Raw genomic sequence first — 13,476 nt, 5'->3', positions numbered from 1 at the left:
AATTTTCTTAGCATAATTCCAAATTGCTTTGTAAAGCTTTTCTGAATTCTTCATATTCATCATTTCTCACTGTACTGTAGTATTCCTTTATATTCATATACTACTGTTTCTTTATCAGCTTCCCAATAGGTACCTAGTTTGTTTCTGGTTCTTTGCTGTTACAAAAGAGTGCTCTTATGAAAGATTTGGCGTCTAAGGCACATATATTTCCTTTCTGGCTGCATCTACTTCTTTTAAGGAGAGAGAGACCTACAAATCTGAGACTATTTTTCCATCTCCATCTCAGTGAGGATCACCTGGGAGAACTGGACTAATTCCCTTGCTTCATGCCCTGCACAGTCAACCCTGGCCAGATGGTCACTTGGCAGGAGGCACCCAGGCTGCAAAGCAGCCACTACTAAGGAAGATCAATTTGTTATCCCATTGTCATCCCCACTCTCATTAAGCTCTTGGCAGCAGGGCCTCCCTTATAAACAGGGATAAATGCTCTTGGGTATAAACCAAATGGTTTTGTTTATGATAAATAGAACTGGTTTTTATGGCTGAGCATTTGCTCAGGAATAACAACTAAAAGCAAGAAGAGTAAAAATTCATCTACTGCAAGACAGAATTGACTTGAAAGTGGTAGCCTCAGGATCATAGAATGTTAGTGCTTGGGGTACCCAAGAGATGATGATGATGATGATGATATGATTACAGCTAGCATTGATATACTGGTTTAAAGTTTGTAAAAATACTTTACAACTATCTCATTTTATTTTTTCAACAACCTTGGGAGGTATATGCTATTATTATCTTCACTTTATAGATGAAGAAACTGAGGCATCCTTTTAGATGATCATCTAGCCTAAGTTTTAATGATGAAGAAACTTCAAAATCTTTAATAGCTTCTTAGTTAACTACCAAATAAAATCCAAATATCTTAAACTAGCTTTTAAGATTCTCCACCATCTGATGTCAACCAACTACTTACCCAGTCTGTCTGTCTTTCTTTAAATTCTTAACTTTAAAAATGTCAGATCAAATGGATCTTTCTATATGCAAAGTAGATCAGAAAATGAGAACTTTACATAAAATTGTGATTCTCAAATATGTTCAGCCTAATTTTCCTTTTAACTATATAATAAATTTAACATCCAACTTTCAAAGCTGTCCTGTTTATCTGTGTCTCCTTTTGACCTTTGTTCTGTTTTCCTCCATGCATTAAAAAATGTTTTGGTCAAGACTATTCCTTTTCCCTTTAAATTGAAATAGTCCAGAAGTCTGAGCTAGTGTACTTCCACAAAACATTCTTAAATTTATAACCTATTCCATTCACCAATCCACTTTCTCTCCCTTTCCAATTGCTGTCAGGATATTTTAACTTCTAAACTGCACTATTTTATAGAGCCTTCTTATTTGATTCCTTAGCTCCAGTCTCTCTGTAGTCCTCCTATTTCCTTTACTCAATCAGATTGCATCCACCAGATGCACAGCTCTGATCATGTCATTTCCCTACTTCAAAATCTTTAATAGCTTCTTAGTTAACTACCAAATAAAATCCAAATATCTTAAACTAGCTTTTAAGATTCTCCACCATCTGATGTCAACCAACTACTTACCCAGTCTGTCTGTCTTTCTTTAAATTCTTAACTTTAAAAATGTCAGATCAAATGGATCTTTCTATATGCAAAGTAGATCAGAAAATGAGAACTTTACATAAAATTGTGATTCTCAAATATGTTCAGCCTAATTTTCCTTTTAACTATATAATAAATTTAACATCCAACTTTCAAAGCTGTCCTGTTTATCTGTGTCTCCTTTTGACCTTTGTTCTGTTTTCCTCCATGCATTAAAAAATGTTTTGGTTGAACTCTCTTTTTCTTGCATTTAAAAAAAATTAACCTCAACCCCTTCCATCTCTCCCTACTCCAATTGAAAAAAAAAAAAGAAAAAGAAATACTGTAAGAATTAAACAAACAAATATGCCCAGTCAAGCAAAACAAATTCCCATACATTGACAGGGTCTAAAAATACATGTCTCATTCTGCACCTTGAGTTTGTGACCTTTCTGTTAGACATTAAGTAGAATGCTTCATCGATCCTCTGAAATCATGGTTGATCATTGTATTGATCAGAATTCTTCAAGTCTTTCAGAGATGCTTTTCTTCAGGATTTTGTTGTTAGTGTACAAAGCCTATCCCTGGTTCAGCTTATTTTGCTCTGCATACATTCATACAAATCTAAGTTTCTCTAAAATTTCCTCTTTATCTTTTTAGAGCACAATAATATTACATTATAACCATGTACCATAATTTGTTCAATTTCCAAGTTGATGGGAAGCTTCTGGTTTCTAGTTGTGTGCTATTGCACAAAGAGTTATATATAATTTTCAGTTTATGGGGCTTCCCCACCTTTTCTTTGATCTCTTTGAGGGCAAAGAAACCTACCTATTGAGTCCTATCTTCTTTCCTTCATGTAACAGTTAAGTTTTTCTGCTGAGCATTTCATGAAAAATGTCACTAGGTTTCCTACAAATGTATCTTTATTTCTCCCATCTGGAATGCCTTTGTTCCTCATTTTCTGACCTCATTCTCTGTTAAAATTCTATCTATCTTATTATTATTATTTTATTTATTTGTTGCTGAGGCAATTGGGATTAAGTGACTTGCCCAGGGTCACACAGCTAGGAAGTGTTAAGTGTCTGAGACCAGATTTGAACTCAGGTCCTCCTGACTTCAGGGCTGTTGTTCTATCCACTGTACCATTTAGCTGCTCCTATCTCCACTTATCTCAAAAGTATGTATTCTTCAATATCCTAGTCAAATACTACTATTTTTTCCTCCATGAAGCTTTCCTAGATTCTACACATGAGACCACATATCTATTCCCAGTTATGTCTCTGGAACTTGGATTAAAATGTCTCACTTGATTCCAAGTACAAAATGAAGAGTGTCAATGATCTCCTGGGAAAATGATACCATCCTTCCTTCTCAATAAATATTTACTGAGTGATGTAACTCCATATTATGCCTTCAGGATAAAAAGAGTTAGAACATTTCCCTTGCCCTCAGGGGGCTTATAGTATAATGAGGATTATATAACCAGATAAGTATTATAGTGCCACATGAGCATTCCCCACAAATGTACAAATGATAGGACTTCAGAGGAATGAGAACCCCTCATGATCTAGTAGTGATTGGTGACGTCTGTCTTGTTTATGTTTATATCACTTATACTTTACACACAATAGGCACTTAAGAAGTATTTGCTGAACTCAAGCATTTGGATATATCTGAAATGCCAAGTTGTTTTTTTTTTTTTGTTTTTGTTTGTTTTTGTTTATCTGTCCATGTTAGTTTCTCTCTTTTCTTCCTGCCAATTTATTACCACTTATTTTTTATTCAATAATCCACAGGATTTAGACATATCATTTAGCAGAAAAAAAATAATGAAAGGAAATAAACAACAAGAGCCAAACATTATTGCCTTCCTGGATGAAAGAGGAAAAAATGGCTTTTAAGTAGTGCAGTTACAGTCAACAGCTTAATTGTTAAAAATTATAGATTACATTCTCATCTAATATTGACATGGCCTGAGCTATTAGGTACAACCAGATTAGCCTACAAACCCCAATTCATTGTTTTCCTGAAGGTAAAGAAAATTACGTAATTGGTTTTTGCCCAGATAATTCATCCACAATTTAGGAAGTTCTACCTTAATGCTGTGGGTAGACACACAAAACCTGATTGCCATTTTAGTGCCATAGTCATTTTCACTTTCATTAAGGTCTTGGCAGCAGGATCTCCATTAAAAACAGGGGCCAGTGCTCTTGGGTATTGACCTAATGGTTTTGCTTATGATAAATAAACCTGGTTGTTTTCTTTTCAACAGAAATGAAAGGCAGAGGCCCCACCTCTCACTCCAGTCCTCACTGCCTGTGGTGAAGCTAATCTCTCCCATCTCTCACTACAGCATTAACAGCCTGAAGGAGGTAACAATATTTCTCTGGTGCCAAATGCCCTTAGTCTAGAAAAAATGCTCCACAGATCTCAGCAGGTTTCTGGATTGAATTTTCAAATTACTTTAAAGCTCAACAGTTTGACCTCACACTTATTCTATCATAATCAATGCTCCACATTTTTATGATAAATAATCCCTTTGTGCCCCAAATTTGGATTATAGGAAAGGTGGTGATGGCTGGTTACAGACAAAGAATTTCTTGGAATTTATGATTTCATTCATATAATTTCATTGATCTAAAGCCCAGATAAGGCAATTCCCTTCACTGATAGAAGTTGGGACTTTTTCTGCAATAGAATCCTTTTTAAAAATTCAATTTAATTTTATTTACAATTCTAAATTATTTCTTTTCCTTTTGCCCCATCTTGCTTTAAGAAAAAAAGAAAAACAAAGTTTATACACAGACAGTTGTTGTTTGCCCTTGAAGAGGACCGTGACATTAGGGTGGTAATGCTATGACATGCAAGTGAATTGGATTTAAATGAGGGAGAACTGGGCAAGATCATCTGCCTCCCTTTCCCTTCCAGAGCCATCTGGGTCCAATGGTAAGATGTTGATCAAGACAATTGTGTATGGTCTTGGATGAAATGGGAGATCTTGCGTAGGCATGTATAGTCAAGCAAAAGAAGTTCTTGCATTAGCCACATTCCTCACCCTCTTCCCCTAAAACCTCAGTCTATGCTCTGAGTCCGAAACCTCTTTATCTGGAGGTAGACATCATGTTTCAACATGAGTCCTCAGAAACTGGGGTTGGTCAGTGCTTAACACAAAGTGTTGCCTAGAGCAGTGGTATCAAACCCACATGAAAATGGGGGCCACTGATTCCTCTATATGGGCAGCAGGGTGGTATAGTGAGTAGAGTGTTGAGGTTGGAGTGAGGAGGACTTTGGTTCAAATTTATCCTCAAACACTTACTAGCTATGTGACCTAGAACAAGTTTCTTAACCCTGTTTACCTCAGTTTCCTAATCTATACAATGATCTGAAGAAGGAAATAGCAAACCATGTGCTAACAAAAATGGGATCACAAGAAATTTCACAGATTAAACAACGATTCATTTGTAACATCTGCATATTAATATAGTTTTAATGTCTTCTTATATTTTTATTTATTTCATTAAATATTTTCTAATTATATTTCAATCTGACTCTGGCAGATTATTGGGCGGGTCCATAACCCTGTGTCTGATTTAGAGCACAGAGAAATTAAGTGATTTTTTAAGATCCCTCAACAAGTTTGGTCAAAGATAGCAGTAGAGCTCAAATCGTCCAGGCTTCTATGTCATCTCTTTATATGCTCCACCATACTGCAGTACATGGGAATGATATGGCTCAAATAAGGAATATCAATGATAAAAAAAACCAAAAAAACCAAGCAAACAGTTTTCTAGATCGGACATAAAATCAAGGGACATAGAGGAAAACTCTGCCATTGACAAAATTATTTATATAGAATACTAACATCAAGTATATGAGTTGAAAAATAGCTGTTAGAAGTAATGTGGAGGGCACAATTCTATATCTGTATACACAAATTTCCAGAGATTTAAAAAGATTGCCATGAATACTGTCCTAACAATTGTAAATGTCCTTTTTGCTTACAGTCACATCAAAAAGCACAGAACTAAATGAGGACATTATAATTCCCTCTTTTCTATTAATTCACACTGCCTTGGGTACATTGTTATGAGGCTTTGGCATGATATTATTAAATCTCTCTAGAATGTACTTCTCTGAGAACTATAGGCCAGGGCCAGTGCAAATGGGAAGCATTCAATTCTGTTTGAAATCATCTGTATTCAGTTACTCTTGGGAAAAATAAATAAGGTTACAATGGTTAGTTTATGACGTTGACCTTTGACCTGATGCTGAATTTCCTGGGCAGGAATTATGAGACCATAAATGTCTCCTTGAACCTGAGAGCTTCTCTCTTCTGTTCATTAGAGTTTCTCCAACCTTAGCAAATTGATAGATGTAAATGTGAGGCTTTATACAATGTCAACCCCAGGACAATGATTGGGTTGTGTGAAAAGAAGGGTTTAAGGAGAAAATGGCTGGAATAATAAAAAAGGAGATAACATAGAAGAGTGAAATAATTTCTGGCTTGTGGCCAGAGGGTCTACTTATAGTTTTTTAAAAGGGACTAGGAATATGTAATAATAATAATTATTATTATTAATAAAAATACTAATCACAGCTAACATTTATATCGGTTTTTAAGGTTTACAAAATGCTTTTCACATTCTTTCATTTGATCCTAATAACAACCATATAAAGTAGTTGGTTTTTAATTCCTCTTTTATAGATGAGGAAACAGAGATTAAGGGACTTGTCCAAGAACATATAGCTAGTTAGTATCTGAGGTAAAATTTGAACCCTGGTCTTGCTGTCTCTTGTTCTAATGCTCTACCACACTAGAATCTAGTTGTCTCATGTTGTATAGAAGGAGCAATTTTGATCTGAAGCCTCAGGGTTAGAAAGAAAGGTGGAATATCTCAAAGACTGAGTCAAAAAGAGCAGGCGTCCACCTGGCAATGAAACAGTTAATGGCTATTCTATCGATATTGAATGGACTTTGCCATTGCTATGGAACAAAGATGTGGCAGGGATTGTAGTGGCTTTCCAATAAAAGAGACTTTGAAAGAAACTACTAAATGGTGATTTAGCCAATGACTTGCCCATAGTCACACAGCTTGGAAATATTTAAAGGAGAAGTTAAATACAGTTCTTTCTAATTCCAAATTCAGTGCTCAATCCACCATATCTAATGGAGAATCCCCCCCAAGGAGCTGGGTTTCCAAGCTTCTTCCCCTTACACACACACACTTACACACAAGTGCCAGACACACAGTACTTAATTAAAAAAAAATAATAATAATTTCCTTAGTTTCCTTATCTGTAAAATCAGTGAGTTATACTCAGTGGCCTTTGAAACCTTTCCTGATTTACATCTACAATGATATGAATTCTTCATAAAAATATTTTTCTGACCACTTTGTGGTTTCTCTTAAGGTTTCTCTTAAGAACTTTGGGATCGATTGTATGACATAGGAGGCACTGGCACAGGACTGCCCAGCATGGTGTGCCCTCATCAGAGAAGAGATTGTGTTCTATGATCAAAGCAGAATTGAATTAGCCCAAAGGAAACAAGAGATGCACAAAATTAGAGAAGCTACTCCAAACGTTCATATGGACTATTTGTGTCTGACCAGTGGCAGAGCTTTCCAAGCTCACATGGGTCTGATCAGCCATAGTCAGACACATAATAATTTAATTCCAACATAATGATGTCATTTTGGTCCTCTGTGAAAACAAAGGACAACCAACCACCAACCACCAGCCAACAATGACATGATATCAGCTTCTTTGGTTCCTATAACTTGGATCTCAACTACTCACATGGTTTGTCATACTTCAAAACTCATTATCTACTAAAATGAATATCACCACAATTTAAATTATAAAATCTCTCTGTTTCTGTCTCTCTTCTTTATCTCTCTCTTTTTATAACCGCCTATTATCGCATTTTTTCTTTGCTTTCTAAGCCTTTGTCTTTCATACTCTTTTAGTCCATCTCCTCTGCTGTAGATTTATCTTCTTTTCATAGTCTCAATAATATAATTGACTAATTCAGCTATATTTTGCTCTTAAATTCTTTCCCACTTTGTTCTCCTGCCACCTACTACTCCCTAAACGCCTACATTGGGCTAGCCCCTCCATTTACTGTTAATATTTCTACTTGAAACTACTGAATGATACTGCAGGTAGGGTGGGAGAGTTATAAAACTTGTCTGACTGGGTCTACTCTAAGTTTAATTTTTTTTTCATCTCAAATGTCAGTTAATAACTATTTTTATTAAGTACCTATTATGTACCAGGTACTGTGGTTGGGGAGAAAATTTGAAAAAGATAGGTAGTCCCAGCCCTTACCGATACCAAGCAATCTTTTGATTCACTATCATATTCCCTGCAGCTGCATCCACCAGCATTTCAAACTTATCGTGTCCAAAATAGAACTCATTATCTTTTCCATTAAACCTGCTCTTCCTCAAAACTTCCTTATTTCTACTGAGGATACCACTTTCTCACTGAGGCTTGCCATCTCAAAGTCATACTTTTTCCTCTCTTTTACCCCTCAATGCAATAAGTTACCAATTCTTGTCAATTCCATGTCTACATCTCTTAAATACAACCCTTCTCTCTACTGACATTGCCATTGCCCTAGTTTACCCTTTATCACTTTTCATCAGGATAATTGCAATACCTTCCTAAGGGTTTCCATGCTTTCAGTCTCCCCTGTTCTAACCTATTCTCCATCCAGCAATCAAAATAAGTTTTTTAAGGCATGTGTCTGGCCATATCATTCTCTTACTCCAAAATTTTTAATGAGGCCCCATTGTTTCTAGGATGAAATACAAATTATTTAACATGGTATCTAAGACTCTCTCCAATATGGATCTATTCTACTCTTTTAGAATTATTTCATATTATTTTCCTTTACAAATTCTGAGTTCCAACTGAACTAACCTATTAGCTCTTCTTCATGTCTGGCATCTCACCTTATACCTTTCCCATGATCCCAGAATGCACTTCCTCTTCACCTCCTCACCTTAGAACCCTATGTTTTCTTAAGATAGCTCAGGTAGCACTGTCCATTCTCTACCCCAAAGGAAAATCTTTGAGAGTAGGGATGCTTTTGATTTTGCCACATCCCCAGGCATTAAAGCCTTGCATATAGTATGTGTTTAATAAATGTCTGTTGTGTTGAATTTGAAGGAATGTTGACTTGAAGTTTTTTCTCTTGTGCCAATTCCTTGCAGCCTCATCCTTAACATGCATCTGGGTTACCTTTTGAGGTATTTTTAGGCTGAACTGTTTGGTCTCAAACTGAGTACATCACCACCCCCATGCAGTCATATATAAGACTACATGGATTAATTACTTTCTTCCCACACCAGAGCTGCAGGAATGTCTGGATCTTTACAAAATCTGAAGAAATGTCTAGAAAATACATAATTCTGTACTTAACTCCTGGGGAGATACAGACTGAAAATCAAATCCTATCAATATACACTATAGATCACCCATTGAACTCCCCCCTCCCCCAGCTAAAGAGGCCAAAATCATCATCATAATAAAAAATTGACATTTAGTTAGCATAATCACTGGGAGCACTTTAAACATATTATATCATTTGAGCCTTCCAACAGCTGTATGTGGTAGATACTCCATTTTTATAGGAAACTGATCTCAGGTCACACAGCTGGGAAGTATGAGAACCTAGTTCTTCATTGTGTCAAATCCAGAACTCTTATTATTAAAGCTCAAAATCACTCATAGTAATTTGGTAAGGTATCTGGGATTGTTGCAGAGCTAATGTATGTGTACACACATTGATGTGTACTTATCTCTAAGAATGGATATCAAATCATTCCACAAAAAATTAAATGAGTTGGCAGGATGACATTGGATTAGATGGATCAGTAGGAAAGGGTATGTTATTGTTCAGTTATTCTAATCATGTCTAACTCTTCATCACCCCAATTGGATTTTTTTTTAGTAAACATACTGGAGTAATTTGGTATTTCTTTCTCCAGTTCATTTTACAGATGAAGAAACTGAAGCAAACAAGTTAAATGACTTGATTAGGATAACAAATCTTCCTAACTTCAGCCTTAACACTCTATCCACTATACCACCTACCTGCTAAGAAAAGGGTATATCTCTTATTAAAATGGTCAAATAGGAAGTAGCTTTTCTTTGTATATTGGGTTTTCTTCCTACCCATTTAGTATTCTAAGCAATTCATATTGGGATATGCTATTGAGCTATTAACTGTAATAACTGCAGTTGCTCATAGTATTTAACAACTCTGCAGTCTTCCTATTCTTAACACTATACTAATTTTCACAATAGTTGAAGTTGGAAAGAATTCTGAGTGTTCTATTAAATGTAATAAACTCTTATTCAATACCTCCTATGTGTTTAAGACTTTGTGCTAGGCACTAGGGATGTGAAGATAAAAATGAAACAGATGGTGCCTTCAAGGAGCTTTCATTTTCTTGTAGGGTCAAAAAAGTATGCATATAAGTATATTGTATTCCTATGGAAAGTGTTTCTACTGTTCTCCCAACTAAATCCAACAAAAAACAATGAATGGAAAATAAAGAAGCTTGGGCTCTATGTTTGAGTTTGCCACAGACCAACAATGGGGTAGAGGAAAGAGAATTACACTTTCTGGGTTCATAGCCAACTCTGTTACCTGTAGGACCTTGGACAGCACTCAGCATCTCAGAGAGTTTCAACTACAAGGAAGGGGGGGTGGAGGCTGACATTATTTTAAAGATCCTTTTCAATTCCTTTATAATTATGTTCCTATGAACCTAGTTTTGTGATGTCATTTTTTTTTCTTTTTTAAGGCAATTGGGATTAAGTGACTTGCTCAGGGTCATATACAGCTAGTGTTAAGTGTTTGAGGTCATATTTGAACTCAGGTCCTCTTGACTCTAGGGTCAATCCTCTATCCACTGTGACATCTAGCTGCCCCTAATCACTTTACTTTCTAGATCTCATTTTCCTTTCATTTATAAAATGACAAGGATTAGAATGGATAATCTTCAAGATCCCCTCCAGCTCTGAATTGTGTTGTATTCCTCCATTCAGCCTTTCCAGATTAGCCCCATGTGGCTTCAGTCAGTCCAGGAACCAGCCCTGCTCTTCATCCTTCCCATTATCATTTATGTATACATTTTTGCATGACAGAAAGCATATCCTTTTAAAAAAATCATGATTGATTTGGGGGTGCATTTAACTTGCTGAGGTTGGAAACACTGCCCTATAATTAGGTCCAGATGGGTAGAGGAATTCCTTCAACATGTTAATCAGGCATTTGGTGGACAGGGGGCTGGTGATGTGGTAATCCCTTTTAGAGCTCTTGTCTGGGTCAGAAGACAGAAGATGTTGGGGAGCGGAGATGTGAAACATTTGGAAGCCTGTAGTATGACACTGCAAACATATAGAAGATCTTAAAAAAAAAAAACAACAAACAAACAACTAAGACATGTTGATCCATTGCAGGCTGGGGGAATTCAGTTTGTTTTTAAAAAGTCATAAGAGCATAAGCAAAATAAAGATCACTTAGGGAACCTAGTTATGTTGACCAAAATGTGTGGGTCAGTTAAAGGAAGTTGAAGAAGAGGTTGAGTGTCCATAAGCAGAAGAAATGACACTCTAAGGTTTGTTATGGACAAAGTTCAGGGTGAGGCTGGCTGTCCTAGCAGTTCATGTGACTTGAGGAAAAACTATGTTCTCACGGAAAGTACATTGAATTGAGTATTAAGAGGTCTAGATTCAGTCCCAGTTCTGCTACAAAGCTATTTTGTGACCTTAGGCAAGTCACATTACCTTTGTATTCCTCATTTTCCCTAAAACCTGAAGTTTAGACTGGATGAGTAATTAACCTTTCCAGACTTCTGTGGGTCACTTTCAATCAAAAGGAGGTAGTCATAACTTACTAGTGTTCTATGCAGCAAAAACAAGCCCATTTGATTATCAGCTAGTAACTAGCTGATTATCAGGAGTAACTAGACTCCAAAAACTGACCTGACTGCATGTGGGCTGAGGTTTTGAATGACCACTAAATGCTGTGTGGTGTTATAAGGGATGTTGTCATGGTAAGGAGAAGGGACAGAAATGAATAAAAGCGAAAGCAAGCTGAGAAAGAAGTGAGCTCCAAGTCATAGTGCTGACCAAATCAATCCAACAAGTATTTATTAATCACTTGTTAAGCATCAGAGAAACAAATTGAAAATAGTTCTTGACCTCCGTGGGCTTAATTAACAGCCTGTTGGCTGAGCTACAAAGAACCATCCCTGTCTACCAGTTGCATATAGACTGTGGAGAAATGTAGCCAGCAGTGATTACCTAAACCTGTGAGTACTGCATTTTGGGTGGGACAGAAGTAGGCAGATCATCAAGTAAATACTGATTTAAGAGGTGTCACAAGGCCAGATTTGGTGATGAAGAGTATTTTATTTTTAAATACATTAAAAAACCCTTTTGTTTTAATATCACTATGTTTTCCTACTTTTTCTCTTTTCTGTAATCTCTTATAAATTTTTTTTTCAAAGAAGTAGAGAAATAAATTTCACCAAATCTGACCAATACATCCCCCAATCTAATATAAATATTTTAGGACTCATTCCACTCCTGTGGACCCCTTATCTCTGCAAAGGAGTCTTGAGGAGTGACCCAAGTAAATTCTGAATCTTATTACCTCCTGATTGGGCGACCCAGCATGGATGGACCAAGAGAAGTGGTTTGCCATAGAACTTCCCATGAAAATGAATTCAAGTCTGGGATAGACTAGTAATGCCTGGCACATGAGCAATCTCAGTAAATTATTATCATGCAGGGTGTCCTCAAATCAATCCATTAATTAACAGTAAAAGGGCTCCTTAATTTGGAAATAATGGATTGGGTGCTGTCTAAATTCCTGTCTGCATCTAAAATTCTCTGAATCTATGAATCTCTATGAGATAAATTTAGAACTAAAGTCAAGATGATTTTGCAAGCTGTGGGTTATGTTGGCCAAGTGAGCCTCAGTTTTTTGAGGCTAATAATGTTTTTGCACTCCTTGCCTCACAGGGTTAATGTGAAGGCAATGTGGCTTAAATTATAAAGTACTTTATAAATACGAAATATGAAGACACTTTTATTTACTATCTACTCAAGTCCTCAGGTTCTGATCTCTACCCAAAATATGAGAATAGTTTTATTGGTAATCAATTATCACACATATATACATGATATAGATATAGATACACATACATATATTTGTTTTGCTAAGTCCTATATATTGCAATATCCTTTTCTCATTGTGTGGTAATTCTACTTTTTTTTCTTGCCCCAATTAATAGTATGATTCTCTTACAGATCTGTGACTTCTTTCTGGCTGTGAGTGACAACTGGCATCCAACACTCATAAGACAAACTGAATAAATGATACAAATTGGAAAAAAAATAATATTAAGTGCAAAAGAAGAATAAATGATAGGTCAGAATTTGGTCTTCCCTGTTAGTGCTTTTTTCACTAATCCTTAAATCCTGGGTTCTGTTTGTCTTCTTTAACCAGAGGAACCTACCTGCTCCTCACTGCCTTATGTTTACCTATCCTAGCTAGGACCCCCTTCCTATCTAGCCTTTGTAATGTTGCTAAAATTGCCTAGTCATTTTAACCGAACACTATTCATTTCTTTCCTTCCTTCCTTCCTTCTCCTTCCTTCCTTCTCCTTCCTTCCTTTCTTCCTTCCTTCCTTCTTTTCTTCCTTCCTTCCTTCCTTCCTTCCTTCCTTCCTTCCTTCCTTGTTTCCTTGTTTCCTTGTTTCCTTCCTTTCTTCCTTCCTTCTTTCCTTCCTTCCTTGTTTCCTTGTTTCCTTCCTTTCTCTTTCTTTCCTTCTCTTCTTTCTTTTTCTCA

The 13,476-nt window shown here is 36.3% G+C and overlaps 1 protein-coding gene and 1 long non-coding RNA gene across 2 annotated transcripts in view; one reads left to right on the top strand and one right to left on the bottom strand.

Annotated features, from left to right (window-relative positions):
- KIAA1217 (KIAA1217 ortholog) overlaps positions 1-13,476 on the bottom strand; it is an 887,028-nt gene that overhangs the window by 417,315 nt on the left and 456,237 nt on the right. The gene's annotated exons all lie outside the window — the stretch shown is intronic.
- Positions 3,890-13,063, top strand: LOC127539052 (uncharacterized). Its single transcript, XR_007947817.1, has 2 exons — positions 3,890-3,973; positions 12,936-13,063. It is a non-coding gene; the product is annotated as an uncharacterized LOC127539052 (long non-coding RNA).

Source organism: Antechinus flavipes, chromosome 5 (genome assembly GCF_016432865.1).
Source record: "Antechinus flavipes isolate AdamAnt ecotype Samford, QLD, Australia chromosome 5, AdamAnt_v2, whole genome shotgun sequence".
Lineage (NCBI taxonomy): Eukaryota > Metazoa > Chordata > Mammalia > Dasyuromorphia > Dasyuridae > Antechinus > Antechinus flavipes.
Note: the sequence above shows the minus strand (reverse complement) of the source record. Positions and strands in the feature narration are given on the sequence as shown.